Genomic DNA, 18114 nt, shown 5'->3' on the forward strand with positions numbered 1-18114 from the left:
CAGATGTCATTGCTGTAATGTCAACGACAGCAAAAGTGAACCACATACTGGGAGAAAAAAAAAACGACCTGCGAAAGCAAGAGAAACGAAGAGCCAACCAGTAAATAAAAAGAGAACCAGCCAGTTCCTGGCGATGGACTGCAGTGAAATACGATGTCAAGCATGCATTCCCCCACAGGTTCCCACACAGATTGCCCACAAAGCTTGGGGTTATGAAACCCTATGGGTTACCCACATGGCTCCCACAGCATTTTGGTCCTACACAGCTCTTATAGGATCTCTGCAGAACCCACAGAGCTCCCGTAGACCCACACAGACTATGCGGGGACCCATGGGGACCTATACACCCACACAATCTCTGTGGGGACCCCCACACCCAAACAAACTGTGTGGGGACCCATAAGGATCCGAACACCCGCACTATTTCTTTGGGACCCGCACGGTTTCATAACCCCATGGGTCTTCGGGTTTTTGGAGCCGGGTTTTCTCATTAAACACATTACAGTTAGCGCCCAACAAAGTTGCCCTCGACCCTCAACCGCACAACGTTTATTTTAAAAAGTTTGGTATTCTGACGCGTTTAATATTCTTGCCCACAATATTAACTGTTACTTGCGGAATACACGACAGAAGTTTCATGGTTGAGAACAACCTAATAACGGAATAACATTGAGTTTTCTCGTTTCTCCTATAGCATGCATTAGCTCGTGTGAAGCCTTGACTGCCGGTGGTGCTGCTCGATTCCAGCAATACAGGCCTCTATCCGCGATCCAGCCTACTGAGAGATCAGGGGTGCCACTGCTATTAGACATAAATCGTTTATTTGCATCGATACGCCCATACCTGCCGGACGTCGGGACGAGGTGCAAAACCGTACATCCGGCCGATATTGGAGCCGGTCTTCGGCCGAAATTGCCTCTACACTGGCCAAGTAGCGGCGTGCTGTTTTGGCGACTCGTTTGTGTAATTTATTGGTTCAGTCATTTAATTGGGTCCCGGGACACTTTGTAAACCAAAACAAAATGTGTACCGTGGTAATTACACGTTTACGAGAACGAGTATTGTAGTTTTACATCCTTATAAAAATGTGTAGTGCATTATCACACGTTTTAAGAAACGTGTTTAAAAATCACACATTTTTAAGGGTGTGAGGTTTACATTTTTTTATAAGATCTATCGCAACACTTATTAGGGTGTTAGTTATGGGACACCTCACTTACATGTATAATGGTGTGAAAATGTTTAATGTGTATATACCTCTAACTGACGAAAATCTCCTTCATCATAATTACATCGCGTGCCGATGAAACGATCTGTCGATGACATGTCGTTCGGTGAGCTAATTTGACCGCCAATCAGTGACGGCTGCCATCAGAATTTTGGGGAAATAATTCAGCCGGCTGCCGGGAAACTCGACCTACCTAAGAATTACCAAGGTTCTTGTTTGTTTTCCAACATTCTGAATTGTATACCGGCTTAGTAGTACCTCCTCAGATATTGCAGAGAAAACGATGGCAGCCGCAAAAACTCTGACAGCCCGGCTCACAGTGATGTGGAAGACTGGCAGGTTCTCGTCTGTTGCCATCATGCCTTGAAAGCTACCGGTTCCGAGGAACGGGAGCGCGCAGAGAACTTGTTGTTCCACGGTCATGGTAGACGCGGTTGTCCGCCGCTTCGAAGTCCGGGCGCCGAACTAAGTTCGTCGCAGAGTCAACGCACAACGGCCTTCAATAGCCGGTATACTTTCGCCTAAAATCGTCGTCGGGGAGTCGAAAGGCGTCCCGGTGGTGTCGGCAGCGACGCCGACGGTGGCAGAAGATAAGCTCGGCCGCAGCGTACGGCACCGCCATGTTGACAAAGTTTAACTTCGCCTCGAGCCGAAGCGAAAATTTCGAGCTCAAAACACGGCTCTCGCAAAGTTCGGAAAAATCACTTTGACGTCAGCGACAACTTTGGCAAACGAGGTTTCTAATCGCTTTTTTTTTTACACAAACTTTGGAGGGATTTGGAGCGTCAACAGGTTGCCTAGGGACAATCTGCAAAGCATTAATTTTAGCTTGGCGTAGGGATGTAGGGACAAACGAGCGCTACCGTTCAATCAGCGGGCTCCTCGCGCCCCTCAAGCGCTGCACGCTCGCTCCGATGAACTTTGCTACATTCTTCCGCTCTCAAAGAAATGATCGTTCGAATGATTGACACCTCGCTCAGCGCGACGTCAGCGTCGCGAGAGTCCAATTAGCGCGTTCCGCGAACTTCGGGCACAAAGTTGTGCTCGACGAGTTTAGCGACCCTGTTGTGACTTTGCGCAAACTGTAGTAGTCACTGTAATTGAGCAGGGCATTGTCGATTGTCTCGAGCGTTTGGAAGGCACGCAGTCGACAATCGTTTCATGTCATCTCCGCGTCTTTGAAAGTAGAGAACGAGTGAAGGGACAGAAAGAAAAGGCGCGCAAAGATCCGCTACACCAGCTCGTTTTTTTTTGTTTTTTTTTTGGGAAGGAAACATTTTGACCTCGGGAGTTTGTCCAGTATTGTTTCCTCCAAGAGTCTTCGCCCCCTTATCTCCTTACCCCCTTCGCTGTGGGTAAGCAAGCTGACGAGTTACAACTTCCGGACAACCAAGCCACGCAAAAAAAAAAAAAAAAAAAAATTCAAGTTGAGATTTTAGGTAACGCGAATAAACGTCCTTGCGGTAAGGCTTACTTTAAGAAACAACAATGACAAAACAAAAACCTTTTTGTGAGAAACGTTGCCTTTTGTTGGCGGTGTTTTACAGTTCCGCTTTCATCTCCCGTGAATGAAATCGAAATTTAACAGATTACAACCACCGCTTACATATATAAGTAAAGAAATCACTTTCCTATTAAAAAATCTGGCAAAAACTTTCAGTGATATCTGGTCAACATCCAGTGACACCCGGTGAAAACTGGTCAAGTTCCACCCGTTTTCACCCGAAACTAGCGTAGTTTACCAGTCTTTTGTGAAATATTTGCCGGCAGCTACTCTCGATTACCAGATTTCGCTGGAATTTCAACGGCAGCCACTTTCGTTTTCCAGGCTTTGCTGTAATGTTTACTGGAAACGAGTGACTCGTTTCACCGTTTACCGAACTTCACTGGAAGCCGACGCGAGGGGAGGGGGAAGCCGAGATGAGCCAGGGACTGGGTGTGTAATTATGGTGCCTGGAACGCAGCTAGGACGAGTCCCCACGCACCCTCTCTCCCTCGCATTGGGTCTTTCTGCTCTCTCTTTTAAAGAAAACCGGTTTCATTGTCCGTTAAGGAGCAGCAGCAACGGACGGACGCTCAGTGCTGGCTTGCCGTTCCACGGGTGCGACCTGTGACGGTATCAGGGACGACACCGTGACTGTGCCCATGATTTCTGAATGGCGGCGGATGTTGGTTCCGCGCTATCGTGCTTTTCGCTAAGCGTGCTTCTGACAGTGTGTGTGTGTGTGTGTGTGTCCGTGTGGTACACTTGCTAGGTTTTATTAGTTGAACTGCCGTACATCTAGGAATTCATCCAGCGGCATTGTGAGTACCTTGAATGATATGTTTTGCGACAAAGAACTCGGCTGTTCCTACTTGGTCTGACTGCTTTGTCTCCAGCTGCAAAAATGGTTTCACTGGTACCGACCCTGTGAAATAAAGACATGGAACTTTCAGATCTATAGAGACTAACCGTTTTAATTGCTACCCAATCGTCCAGCATCTGGTAAACATACACCACCCACGGTCCCCATGCTTCTTCCTGAGTGCCTTCCATTGACATCGGAGAACACTAAGTTCCGGTGAATTGCGGCAAACCCGATGGCTTCCGGTAATTTCTGGTGAATCCAGGCGAATCCGGTGACTTCCCCTAAGTTCCGGCTTTACCGGAAGTGAAAAAATTCCCATATTTCGGTAAAATCGATTTGTTATCTGAAAGAAAAATCCGGGACTTCCGGTGAATTACGGCTTTACCGGAAGTAAAAAAGAGTTCTATGATCCAGTAGTAGTAGTAGTAGTAAACGTTATCTTGTCGGAGATGGGGTTCAAGGAGGAGGGGAGTGGGAGGGCCCGTCCTCTTCTTCCTCAGGCGGCGGCCAGGCCTTGGGCTTTGGCGGCGTCTTCGGCCATCTGGACGACCCGAAGTTGGAGATCCGGGTCTGAGCTAAGCAGTGCAGTCTCCCACTGCTCTAAGGTGGTAATGGGAAGAAGAGGTAATGAGCTGGGGTGCGTTTTTCGGTACTTATCAGGGGGCACGCCCACATGATGTGGTGAAGTTCGGCCCTACCTGCGCATAATTTACAATCTGCTGTGTATAACCCGGGATACAGATGACTATATGTCACTAAGTTTGGGAATGTGTGCGTTTGTAAAATGCGCCAAGTAACTGATTGCTTTTTATCTAAGTTTTTGTGAGCGGCGGGGTATTGCCCCCTGCCCTGTCTGGAGTATTGTAGGATTTCCTTATAGGACACCATCCGGTTCCTACCTGAAGGACGAAGGGATTCGAGCTGCTCATCGTGAAAGGTTGTCGTGCGGCCGCGGATGGCCGATTCTCGGGCCGCACTGTGAGCAGCTTCGTTTCCCGGGAGACCGGAGTGCGCCGGTGCCCAAACTTGTTGTGTCCATCTGCGCCGGGTTTCGGGTACCTGGACCAGAATTTTGAGGGCTTCGGGCGAATTGCGCCATTTCGCGAAGTTTCGTACGGCTGACTTTGAGCCGCTGACTATTAATTTGGTTGAGGATGAAGTGCACGCCAAGGCGATTTCGACTTCCTCCCCCACCTCCGGCGAGGTTGTGATGACTGAGCTTGCAGCGATGGTTTGATTTTGTTGATCAAGTACAGACTCTACCATGGCGTCTTGATCACGATACTCGGCCGCGTCTACATAGGCCACGTCTTTAGAATTTGCAAAGCGCTTTTGAAAGGCTCTGGCTCTTTCCTTTCTGCGCTCTTGGTTATACAGAGTGTGGGTGTTTTTAGGTAATGGTGGGACGTGTATGTGTTTTCTGAGCCCAATGGGAATGTCCCGCTTTTGTCCGAATTTGTGTTGTATGTAATCCCAAGTAATTGGAGAATATGTTGCCCCGTCGGGGACTGCGAGAGCTTCTATGAGCTCGTCAAGAGTATTGTGTCTTCCTAGAGCCTCACACATTTCGTTCGCGGTTATAATTGTGAGGTGCAGAGCCTGCTTATAGGCTCTCTTGATCATGTGGTTAATTTTGAAACGTTCATCATTCTTTAGTTGCGGGAATGGGGTAGCGTAGAATATTCTCCTTATAACGAAAGCCTGTACCAGTCTGAGTAGATTAGTTTCTTTCATGCCGTGGTGTCTGTTGGCGATGCGCGAAACGAGTCTTGTCGTTTGATGCACGTGCGAGTCCAGTGCCTTAATCGCTTCATTGTTGTGTCCATTGGCCTGTATTCTGAGTCCAAGGATCCTGATGCTCGATACCATTGGAATGTCCTCTCCGTGAGATCTGAGCGTGATTTGAGGGGTATAGAGGAAGTTTTTCTACCTCTGCACGTAGGTCTATACTGTAATAACTCTGACTTTTGCGGGGAGCAGGAGAGTCCTTTAGGTATTACGTATTCGCTGACTACATCGATCGCGGTTTGTAAAGTTTCCTGTATTTCTCTGTCACTTCCTCCTATTGCTCAGAGTGTGACGTCGTCTGCATATAAGCTATGCCGGAGTTTAGGGATTTTGACTAGCTTGCTTGGCAATCATAGCATGGTCATATTAAAGAGGTAGGGAGACAGGGCCGAGCCCTGGGGTGTCCCTCTCTTCCCGAGCGAAATGCTCTCCGAGGTAATCCCACCGACGCTAATAATGGCTGTCCTGTCTTTAAAAAAGTATTTTATTTAATTGTAAGCTCTGAAGCCAATTGCTAGTTTGTTTAGCTGGGTTAGGATGGTTCCGTGGTGAACATTATCAAAGGCTTTGGTTAGGTCAAGGCCAAGAATGGCTCGGGTATCGAGTTCTGAGCTGTAATCACCTTCTATTATCTGGTGCTTAATTTGAAGCATAATGTTCTGCTTGGACAACTTGGGCCTGAGTCCAGTCATCGTGTAAGGGTACAGGTCGTGGTCTTCCATGTGTTTGTTTAAGCGAGTAAGGATGATGTGTTCCAGGAGTTTGCCTAGGCAGGAGGTGAACGAGATGGGTCTTAGGTTCTCTAGCTGCAACTGCTTGCCTGGCTATGGTATCATGACAATTTTAGCTTCCTTCCACTGTTTAGGAATATGGCCAGTTTCCTGACATTTGTTGAAATACTTACTGCTTCTATGAAATTATTGTCCAGGTTTCGTGTGGCTTTGTTTGTTGCTCTGTCTAGACCCAAAGCCTAGTGCATTCGTAGACCATGTATGGCCTCGCGTACTTCTGCTGCCGTAATAGGCTCGTTAATTTTTAGGTTTGGGTCTCCCGTGTATGAGGGCAAGGGCATTTTAGGGTGGTTTCCGTGGTATCGATTTTTGAGTTCATTGATTAGGTCTTTGTCTGATCCCGGGTAGGTGTGGATTATTTTGCTAAGAATGTGCCTCTACGTAGTCTTACTGTTCTCGGGATCAAGTAGGCATCTGAGTGTGCGCCATGTTTTGGCCATGCCTATTTGCGCTTCCATGCCATCACACGCACTATGCCAGTTTCGGCATGTTAGTTGGTGCGCATAGTCTTCAATTTGTTTGTTTAACATTGCTAGGCGTTTGCGCTGGGATCTATTCAGTTTATGTCGGTTTAGTCGTCTCTGTAAGCTAGCTCTTACTTCCAACATGTGAAGTAGCTTGGCACTTGCCGCCTGGATGTAAACTTCTTGTGGTATGGTTTTGGTTGCCTGCAAAACATTTTGTTGTAAACTGTCGACCCATCCCTTTATGTCTAGTATCTCAGAAACGCTAGGTTCGTTCTTGCTTCCCTTTAATTGCCTAAAAGCGTCCCAATTTGTGAGGTGGAGTCGTTTGCCTTTAGGTTTGGTGGGACCCGTTCGGATTGTGGTGGCCACTATGGGTCACTTCCCAAGTTATCTTGCGTGTTGAGCCATGTGGGACCTGACGGATTTTTGGTGAAGGTTAAGTTTGGTGTAGTGTCTACGCTGACGCAGTTTTCCTTGCGAGTGGGATGTGTCGGGTCTGCGAGCAATGTTAGTTGCTCCTGCTGTGTGTCTAGCCACAATAGGCGGCCCTCGCGGTGATCGGTGCAATAATCCCATGCAGAATAGTGCGCATTAAATTCGCCTACTATGACTAGGGGTTGTTTGTTCGCTACTTGTATTGCTTTCCTGAATAGAGTGAGGAATCGGTGTTGCTGTTTAGGGTTACCGCTAATCCTGTCCATCATTAGTCGGGCGGCAGTAAGGCCTAGTTATTTTAATGGGCCCTACGCTGGGCCTCTGTTGGGCGTTTTCTAGGGCCGTAATTATGGCATTACAATTCTCGGCAAATTGTGTGATCATGGTGAGGAAGGTTTTATGGATTATTTCGAATTTGAGATAAATGACACGGGTTATTTTATCTATGATCATGTCTTCCCTGATGTTACGCTTAAAGTTGCCGGCATGGACGGTTATCCCCTGGGAAGGACGGGTTTGTTCTACCGCTCTGCTCTTCGCGGGTAGGTGTTCGATATCGGAATCTGATTCCGCATCTTGTGCGGTAGGTTCTACAACTGCCGGAGGTGCATCGATTTCTATAGGGGTCGTTTCTGGATCTGCGGGTTCAGCCGTTTCCGGCGGTGTTGCTTTGAGTTGAGCGATCTCGGCCTTGAGGGCCTTATTCTCTGCCGGGGTTGAGCAGTACATTTCGTATCTGTATTCCTGTATCGCGATAGTATTTCAGAAATACATTTCCTATCTGTATTTCTGCATCGCGATACATTTTTTGTTTCCACCAGTATCTGTATTCTTGTATCGAAATACATTTGTAATGTTCCTTTGTATCGCTATACAATAAGGGTGGAATGTATCTTGTTACATTTCTTGAGAAATACTCCCCCCTTCCCCCCTCACCCCCCCCCCCCCCCCCCTCCGAAAAAAACAAATCCGAACGTGTTTTTTTTTTACTTATCAGGGTGTTAGGGTCAAGGAGATGCTGGGGCATTGTTACCCTGCTGACCAAGGTGCCTTCCGATTCTCCAAACTACTTTTCTATGCGTGCTCTTCTCTCTTCTGAGAAGTGTTGCGTATTCGGGGACTCGAACCAGGTGGCGTGCCAGGACTGGAGTTGGAGCATTTTGTGCCGCAGGTCCTTATGTAGAGTTCTCTTGAGTCATTGTTTGCCGGCATCCAATGCCCGCTGCTAACCTCTTTCTTGCCTTAGCGTACACAGTAGACACAGCCGGCAAAGCTGAGTCGCAATCCGTTGCAGAACGAACCTGGCGCTGGTTGACTGGAAGTAGTAGGATGACTCATGCAGTGAAGTTCAACACATATTCGAATGCGTCTGCGGCTGCACCCGTAATATTGCACGGCTCAAGGGTACGTCATCAGCCGTCATGAAAGTGACCCGCTGCTCTGGTGATTCGAAACCCAGGAAGGAGGTCAGACGTGGCCTCGCTGTGCCGACCCAGACTTCGTACAACTGCGACTCGTCTCCAGCGCGCTGTTTCTCGGAGAGCTCGCACCTGGGCCGGCAATATCAGGTCGCAATCTACGAGGTCTCTATTTGGAGTATGCAAGACGAAACTCGGGGACTGTCATCCATGTGTCGGTGGCGGAGGATCGGCAGGAAGGACCTTCCCAACAAGGATGCCGCCGTATCGTTTTTTCAACCCTAACAGAAGATAAGACACGCGTTCCAGGATGCTCCAGGTGGTCCACAATTGTCAAAATTTCCCAATGCCACTGCCTACACGATCTTCAACGAGGTAACCTACAACGAAAGTATGCATTGTCCTTTCATACAGCAGCGTGCTAAACTTTCGTGTTCAAGGCCACACCTACAGATGAAGAATACCAGTTCATCCGACCGTGACATCATGTGATAAATATTTACAGGGGCGTCCTTATTGGGCAGGGGCGTGGTGACGCTTTAATGGGATTTAGGATGACCTAGAATTTGTTGAGGGTTCGAAGTCTTTTTGCATCTCTCGTCAGACACACAGGATGTCAGGGAAGGGATCGCGGTCAGTCCTTGATGGTATGGAACGTTCTTTTTTTTTTTTTTAGAGCGCAGCTCTTAGGGGCCCGTTTCCGGCTTGAGCGGCGTCGGCGTCGCCATCGCCGTCGGCGTAACCAAGGTCACCCAAGGTCACGTGACCCCCAGGACACGGGACCTCCCAAGGTCACGTGACCCCCGAGGTCACGGGACCACTCCCAACGTCACCCCAAGGTCACATGACCCCCTAGGTCGCGTGACCTCCCAAGGTCACGTGACCCGCAAGGTCTCGTGACCCCCCATGTCACGTGACCCCCCGAGATCACGTGCCCCCCCCCCCCGAGGTCACGTGACCCCCCGGAGCATATTAAAGAATGAGGGGAGGAGGAGGAGAAGGAGGAGGAGGAGGGGTCTACCCTCCCCTCAGTACACTACCCGCCTCCTCCTCAAGAGCTGCGCTCCAATTCGGCGTTACAGGGAGTTGTAAACGGCTTTCACTTTTTTGTTGAGCCCATTGAAGACTCCTCATCGTCCGAAATCACTACCTTCAAGGCAAAGTGCCAAGCCTACGGGAAACTAATTTAGGGTCAAAAACTTCCACTTCCAACTTCAAGCTTCATCTCGCTTGGCTTCTCAAACAAATTTGAAAGCATGTATTGCTGTATCAGTATTTCTGTATTTGTATTTCTGCCCTCCCTAACATGTAGTCCTGTATTTGTATTTCGAAATACTTTTTGCCTCTATTTAAAATGTATTTCCGATATGTATCGCGATACAATTTTACAGATATATTTCAGTATCAGTATTTTAGGCAATATTTTAATGTATCCCAGTATTTGTATATTAAAATGCATTTTTTTAATATTTCTGCCCAACCCTCTTCTTTGCTAGTAGTATTTCGAGCATGTGTTTGATTGTAGTAAGCTCACTGTTTTGAGATGAGGGGAGGGTGGTTTTTTTGTCATAGTGGGTTTACACTGGGAGACTGCACTTGCCCAGCTCATCTTGTTGTTGTTGTTTGAGGTCTTGATTTCTTGTTTTGCTTGGGGTCTATGTTCCGATGGAAATCTGGATTGAGATGCCTTGCGGCTGTCGGCCGTGTTCCTTGATTTGGATCGAGAGGGGCGTTGGGCCGCCGCTGTCTTTTTGCCGTCTTGACTTGATAGCAATGGGTCTCTGTCTCCGTCTCTCCGGTTGTGTAGTGCTTGCTACTGTTGTCGCCGTTTCTCCCACTGGGGCTGTTTGATGAGGAAAGGCGTCTGAAAGCGTTTCCGGCAGCGCGTGTCTCCCGTGGGGTGGTCTTTGCCGCATAGCGCACAGCTGGGGTTTCAGTTATGATTGTCCGTGGAGTTTTGGGCACCACATTCTTTGCATTGTTGCTTGTCAGGGGTCGGGCATACGTCCGGGCGATGACCGATGCGGCTGCAGGCGCCGCACACTTCGACTTTTTTCTTGTTGAGGTAGCAGTGGTACTCCATGCCGCTGTAGTCCAGTGAAATATTTTTTACTGGAAATAACATTCCGGTAAAAAATAATTTTTCAATAGGCTTTAAAATTAATTTGTAAATTATGTATTTCACTACAAACTTACTGATAAATATAAGAGATTACAAGTAATTTTGTTACTTGTAAGGGATTACATACAAGTCTGGTTAAAACCGATAGAGAGAGGGAGAACTTGCCATACCCAAGAAACATGTGTCTCGCGAACACAGGCGCAGCGAAAGATCACACCGGATTTTAAGAATACGGGAACCACCCTAGGGGGTGCACCCGAAGCTGCATCTACGTCTGTGCGCACTAAAAAAGAGCGAGTAGTACTTCCTCCCTTAAAGGAGGAACTCGCGAGTATCATATATTGCTCTACAAAGGGAGGAAATTACCTCCTACAAAACGGGAGGAAATTTCCTCCCCTAGGAAGAGAGGAAAGTTGCCACCTATTATTGCTGGTGGACAAAACGTTCCTCCCCTTAAGAAGGGAGGAAACTTGCCACCTTTCTTTGCCCAATGGAGGAAACTTTCTCCCCTTGTGTAATTCATATAGCTTCCACCAGATGGCGCTCAAAGCAGAAATGGTAAAACAAAATGGCTAGGTGGCGTAAGCTACCGTCCGATCCAAAGGGCTCAGCCGTATTGATCCATCCATCCATTCATCGATCCAAAATGTTGGTGAAGTGCCAATTTGTTTTTCAATGTCCCCCACCCTTGACCGCTACATGGTAGATACACATACAACACTGAACACACAGAATACACGAAACACAAGTAAGCACCCCACAACAGCAACAACGGAGCGACACCGAACCCCCACCCCTCTCCACGTACGCTAAGTTCGCACTCTCTCTATATATCGCAGTCTTATTTTTGAATCCAATTTTGCCGTTGACTGCCATCATTTGTCGCATAAACACGGAGAGAGGTAGCAAATATTACTCGTACTTCATACATTATTTCAATTGTCTCTTGGAATAGCCCCCATCTCTTAATTCACCCTGATCAAAGCAAATGTAGATCATTACGCTAATTAACTAAAATTTAATGATTATTTGTTTAATAAGTTCGAAGAATCATGTTGGCAATGCAGTGTTGAAATGAAGTACACTGGTGCTGAAATTTACCACCGAGCTATTGCTTGATTGGAGTGTTCAGCCAGTGTAATCTATTTTAAGTTTTGGCGGGGGAATAATTAATTTTAATTGTTGCACCTGAATTTCAATGAATTTTTCAAACAAAAATATTACTGGTTTAAACAAGACTCTTTGCAAGAGCAGAGGACGCATCTTAGGTCATGCTTTTTCACCCGTATTAGAGGAATTTAATATTGTTTTAATTTTCTGACCTGGAGCGTTTTTCCCATAAAAAGTAAGTGCCGGGAGCGATAAGGACCCACAAACCATTACTTTGGTATCGGAACCCCTTGAAAACATCATGTTGCCCAAGTCAGAAAGTTAAAAAGCCCGTGTTGAGAGTTTTAGATCAGTATATACAGCGCCAAAAAACGACAGGACAAAGACTAGAGTAAACAGGACGAAGCGTTCAGTCACTTCCGCAACTCTATAAGGCTAATCAATCCGTTATGGGTATGGCCTCTGCTATATATACCGTAGCGGAGCCGTGTTTTTATGTTTTAGAGAACGTTTCCAACCCGTTGCAGAATATAGCGTTACGAGAGCTAACGCAAAGCAACTATTTCGGACACTAAAGCTAAAATAAAAGGTTATGCAGCGATTGTTAGTAATATTCTATTTATGACGCTATCTAAATAGAACGTTAATTTATTATCGAGTAAGCTTATGTTCATCCTTCCCTTAGCGAAAACTAATACGTTTGAAATGTACCACATTCTAATTTGAGTGTATTTGAAATACAGTTCATAATTTTAAGTACACAAAAAATAGACCGAAAATATAAACTTCTTTTTTTTTTTTTTTACTTAGTACTAAAATATACTTCTGAAAATCCTTTTAGAATACCTTTATTGAAACTACATCTGAAGTTCCCTTTATGCGTTTTGAAATATGTAAATACGAAATTAATAGGCGCAAAATACCTTTCACATATATTTCTTGAAATATTTATTTAATTCATGCAAAATATACTCCAACCCCCAAAAAATGGAGCAATCAAAAATACGTGCACAATACTCTTAAAATACCTGAAAATCGTAAATACTGTTGTGTTATACTCTAAGTACCTTTTGACTGCAATACTTTGGTAGTTTAAATTAAACTACCAAAATATTGAAAAGCTCCCCTTCTAGAAGTTCGCTTCAAGCAGATATGGAGTACACTGAAGCGCCTAAATACAACATTTGATTAGTTTGTCAACTGAATTGCGGAGCATCGCACTGATAAATCAGCCCAGTTTATGTTATTGTTTCCTTTTTTCTATCAAGAACACACCTGATCAGTTCCTTACACACCAATCACAAACGGGAATCGGGAACTACAACCACAACATTTGCTGATGCTGGAAAGCTTCAGCAGGTGCTGTGAACAGATACGTTTGGCGTGGTTTTGTTAGCACAATGTTAGTTCACTGAACGTGTATACTCACCATTGTACGTGATGCGAATAGTGACTTTAATATAGTGATATTAACTACCATATCAAATAATCAACTACTAAAATGGAAAGGCAAAACAACTACTGTAAAATAATATTTTTCGCGGGCTCAATATTTCGCGATTTAGGTCAAAGTTGGAGTTTTGGAATAATTCGCAAATTCTAATTTTCGCGACGCGCTGGGATCGCATTATAGATTTTAATGTTTTTACATTTTTCCGGAATTGTTCACGGGACTTATTTCTCGGAAATGTAGGCGATTCGCGAACTTTGCGAGAATTAGGTCCTCACGAAAATAAAGTCGTTTACATTATTTTAAAGTGAAGATACTGGCTTGATTTGCTTCGTCCATAGTGGTGCTACGCAGAGAAGCAATAACATGTATTTTATGAGCCGTTTGTGTGGATATTGTTTTAAGGACTGCGCCGAATTGTTATTAGTTGTATCAATGCCTTTTACTAAGGGATATCGTCCACGAACTTCAAAACACAGTTTCCCCTTTGACAGACTCCCGAGGAGAAGATCGAATACTTGGAACCTTAATAAGCGCAGAGGTGGTCACCGAAAAAATGATTACCTTCAATATGTAGGCTATATACGGCTCTAGAGCAGTCAACGGGACTGTGAATGAGCTGTTCAGTGCGTCATGGTGTTTGTGCTCGTTTCTAATGCAGCTTTGTGAGATGTATTTAGTAGTACCTTCAAATACCGCAGGGACACCATTTGCTGACAAAATCGAAAGTAAAAAAAAAAATTGTGTAACCGTTTTTTAATGCACAAATGGCATCTTGAGTGTGAAGGGATAATATTTTTGGTATATTTAAAATATTTTTTGATTCATATTTATAAAGTATTCTGAATACCTTACGCGCGTATTTCGAATGCGGCCAAAATAATACAGAATAAATACAAAATGAATATTCGTACTAAATATATTTCAACTTCGTTTGAAGTACGGCCTCTTTTTGCTAAGGGTTGCTTCCTTCAAAAAGTACGTCCAGTACATTTGCGACGAGTAGACTTGAGATCCACGTTCTTTACGCCGGGTGGGCTTGGTCGTGTACTACAGCCCGCTACCGCGCGTTTCGCGACACGAGAGAAACCGCGGGATAACGGACGAAGTCGGCCGCATAAAAGAAAACAAAAGTGCGACGGAAATATTTGTTCACTTTACTTTTTTTTTTGCGAGTGCGTTATTTGATATGTAGCACACAGTAGCAGGAGATGCCGCACAAACAAAAAAGCGGCGGTGAACCGTCCGCTGTGGTGAATCATCCGTTCCTCCAAGACCGCAGATCCGGCCCCCTCCCCCCCTTCGCCCCGCAACGAGAATGGAATATCTGTACTACCCTTTCTTCCAAGTGGACTCTTCCCGAATTAATAGTTGACCTTGTCTCCCGGATCCGTTGCTTCGTTCCACGCCGAATCGTCATTTCAGTGTCATTTCTTGTGCGGGGCTCAGGTTTTTGAAAAAAAATAAATAAAATAAATCGCGGGTTCCCGCAAGCCGGTCGTGATCCCGACGTTGAAGGACTACAGCGTGTGTCGGACGAAGTTGCTCGCCACAACGCACTGCTCGTTCCTATCGACTGGATATGCCGTTCTGTTATACACAGAACTGAAATAAACGCCGCACGGATTACCTCTCGCTGTATGGTACGTACGCTTTATTTCAAGAGTATATGTTTCTCGCGGAGGTGACGGGGCTAGGAACGTATAGACGTGTCGACTCCAATAGAGCAGTGATCTTAGCAACTACGCGATCAAACGAAAAAAGGATTCCACGCTTACGACGATTATTTCTTGTGCGCCCTACTTTTTACTGAAGTTAAAGCAAATAGGCGGGCGAGCTGGTTAAGGATAGATAGTTTCGAGTCTGTCCGTCCTTTTTTTGTTCCCTCGCTCCAGGGTTACTATGTCTACTTGTCATGTAGCAAGTAACGCGACGAAAGCGGTCGTACTTGCCATGCCAGAGATAAGTCGCCCCCTGTACTTATCGCAGCTGCAAGGTTTCATCCACAATGAATAAGCGCGATCTCGAAGCGGGCACATACGGCGTGTATCTTGCGAGACGCACGCCGCGCTACGCGCCTCGCTTTTTTTTTTTTTTTTTTTTTGTTAAGCCAGTGTATCTTTGCTAGCCCCCGCAGCTCCGCTTTTTCTCTCCTAGCACCCCGCATGGGCAGTAGTGGGATTGCTCTAGGTGACGGTAACCAATCCCTCAAGTTGCCGTCACCGCCATTGAACACGTTCGCGACGACAGCGGCGGTTCGACCGCCGCTGCCGCCGCGAACATAGGGGAGGAATTTTCGTCCCTTTTTGAAGCGCCACCAGGTGGCGCTGCATCTAAATCGGTGATATGGAGGAACGGGTGCGATTTCCTCCCTTCCATAGGCAACAGAAAGGAACATCGCTTTTTCCTCCAGTTCTCCTCCCTTTCTTTTTAGAGTGTGCGTAAACCTCCGGCGCTTTTGGGACCCCCATAGCCAGCCCCTGCAACCACTGGAAAATGATCCCCGGTCTCCACCGGTACGCCCTGAGCCATGATGCCCGCGTCCACGGCACTACTTCTAATCTAGTTTATGAAACGGCCTACCCGTTGACAAGTGCACTTAGGAGTTATACAGGCTGTGTAGGGGTGTGTGTCTGAATGCAGCGGCCCTTCGGTTAGGGGGAGGTCCTGCGGGAAATGACCCCCCGTAGGAAGGACACAACCTCGCCATTGGTGAAAAAACTATAGGTTCAACACGTACCGGAACATATACACAAATTTTTTAAGCGAAACGCAGTCTCGGCGGCGCGCAAAATGCGACCACCTATACACGTCTCCTCTAAGACTGTGCCAGGACTTGTCGGATTGGTCAGCAGTTAAAAGAACATGGTGGTCGCATAAACAAACCTTGAGTTAAATTTCAAAATAAAACCGGACTTTCGGGAAACGCTGCAAAAAGTTGCTCAAAAACGCTTAGAACGGTACCAAAAAAATACGAAGCAAGTATAAGTACGGCTCACTGGGTACACTGTCAGTTCTAAAAAAAAAGGTTGAACAGAATGCATACATGTACCACTTGGAGAAAGAAAAATGCACGCAAGAGGATGCGGCAATAAAAACACACGTATGAGTTTGGTGAGAACAATGAAAATGAATCAATCGCGACAATTTTCCCGCAATCTCTCACAACTCCAAAAACGCTGGGACGAAAAGGGGAAGGGAAGGGAGGGACGCTGGAGAGTTTCAACTGGGAGTATGTCACAAAAGTTTTACAAACACACGGCCCGACAGTTTGAGGGGGAAAAGGGGACGGAAGGTGGCCTCGGCCGTCTTTCACCTATGGGGGACATTCCATGTCTAAGGCGGAAAATATTCCCCCTGGTTTCCCGCATGATTTTCGCAACGAACGACCTTCGAAGCCGGGGCTGATGGTTTCGACCCTGCTATCGCGGTGCGCCTGACAAACAGGTCGAAGTTCACGAACTTCGAAGACGAAGTAGTGTCCCGGTGATTCGTGTCACTGCCGACGCGTTGGATCAAGAGGTTTGGCTTTATGGGCACCAGCGTGACCACAAAGTGGTCCTGAAAGTCGGTCATTCCGATCTCCATGTGATCGGTCCAACGTGTGTCCCAACGCGGTCGCGGGCAGATTTTTCCGAAGGAAGAAGGAACGGTAGACAGTCAGAGCTTCTCGGCGCATCGTTTGACAGGGCGCAAGGTCGTAACACTCATATCTATGACGAAGCCCCCGTGAACCAGGGTGTAAGATAGACAGGTGGCGTAACGGCCCATAGGAGTCTACCCCAGCGCCGTGACCGGATTCTGTGCTCATCTGCTTGCGGGTACCCCCGATATGCGACAGAGGACGCTGCGGCGAAAGGAAAAAATCGGAAACGGATTTGCATGGAACTCTATGGGAGAGCGTGCTGTGTCAGCAAAATTTTATATTTAAAATAATGTTAAAAACGTTTATCAGGATACACATAATATATATGCACCTACAGAGATCTCGGTTGACTTTAAGTTGACTTTGAAGCAGGAAACATTGTGTTTTTTTTTTGGCGGCGCAGGCGGGTGCAATCAGGAAGTTTGGTAACAATCATTCCGCGCTTTTTCTTTTCCTATTTTTCTTTTTGCTCGCGTAGCAGAGGTTTCGTTTTGGCGCCTGCAGTCCCTGAGCCGCCAAAATTTTCGGCGTATGGGCCGATACTGTTCCTTCAGCTCCCTAGTGACCGCTAATTTTCGACGAACTCCATGGTTACACAGTTCTTGAGCGTAATTCGTAGTCACCCTGAACAAGCGTTTGATATACCCCAAGGACCTGTCATATCACTTTTAAAATTGCTCGTCAATGTCAGCCTTTTTGATATTGCGCATGCGATTCACCTTTCAACCTGGCCTGAGCTGTAGAAATCTCTTGTAATATTATCATTCTCGTTATTGTTGTTTGAGCAAGATTTGCTTAAAAAGCTGATAATTCACAACAAAAACCAGGATTTAGCTCGAAGTCTGCGGGGCTGTTTATAGCATTTTTAGCGTTTCTAGCTTCATATCAGCATGATAATAATGTAAGAGACTTCTGCAGCTCACCCAGGTTGAAGGGTGGACAGCATGCACAGTATGTATAAAACACGCTTACATTGAGAAGAAATTTTAAAAACGATATGACAGGTGATTGGGGTATATCAAGCGCTTGTTCAGGGTGACTCCGAATTGCGCTCGAAAGCTGAGAAAGCAAGGATAGGGGCGAAATTACCGATCACTAAGGAGCTGAAGGAACACCGTTCTCATAATTCTTGTAGAGTGGGCCGGGGCACTTGGGAAATATAGCAAATGGTCTATTGTCGGTCGGGTTACGGCCCCCCCCCCCCCCCCCCCCCCGAAAAAAAAAAGAAAGAACCATATTATTTAATGCACCAGCTGATCCTGAGCGTTTAGCAGCATGGAACCGAGCAGTGCCGCAAATGGAGTGCGAGCT

At 46.4% G+C, this 18114-nt stretch overlaps 2 pseudogenes; both read right to left on the reverse strand.

The window, feature by feature from the left end:
• Positions 1-4054: 4054 nt before the first annotated feature.
• LOC115327312 lies at positions 4055-7308 on the reverse strand (annotated as a pseudogene).
• Position 7309: 1 nt separating this feature from the next.
• Positions 7310-10558, reverse strand: LOC121046814 (annotated as a pseudogene).
• Between the last annotated feature and the right edge of the window lie 7556 nt (positions 10559-18114).

The sequence above is a fragment of the Ixodes scapularis genome, unplaced genomic scaffold (genome assembly GCF_016920785.2).
Source record: "Ixodes scapularis isolate PalLabHiFi unplaced genomic scaffold, ASM1692078v2 PGA_scaffold1__304_contigs__length_218370807, whole genome shotgun sequence".
In the NCBI taxonomy this organism is placed as follows: domain Eukaryota; kingdom Metazoa; phylum Arthropoda; class Arachnida; order Ixodida; family Ixodidae; genus Ixodes; species Ixodes scapularis.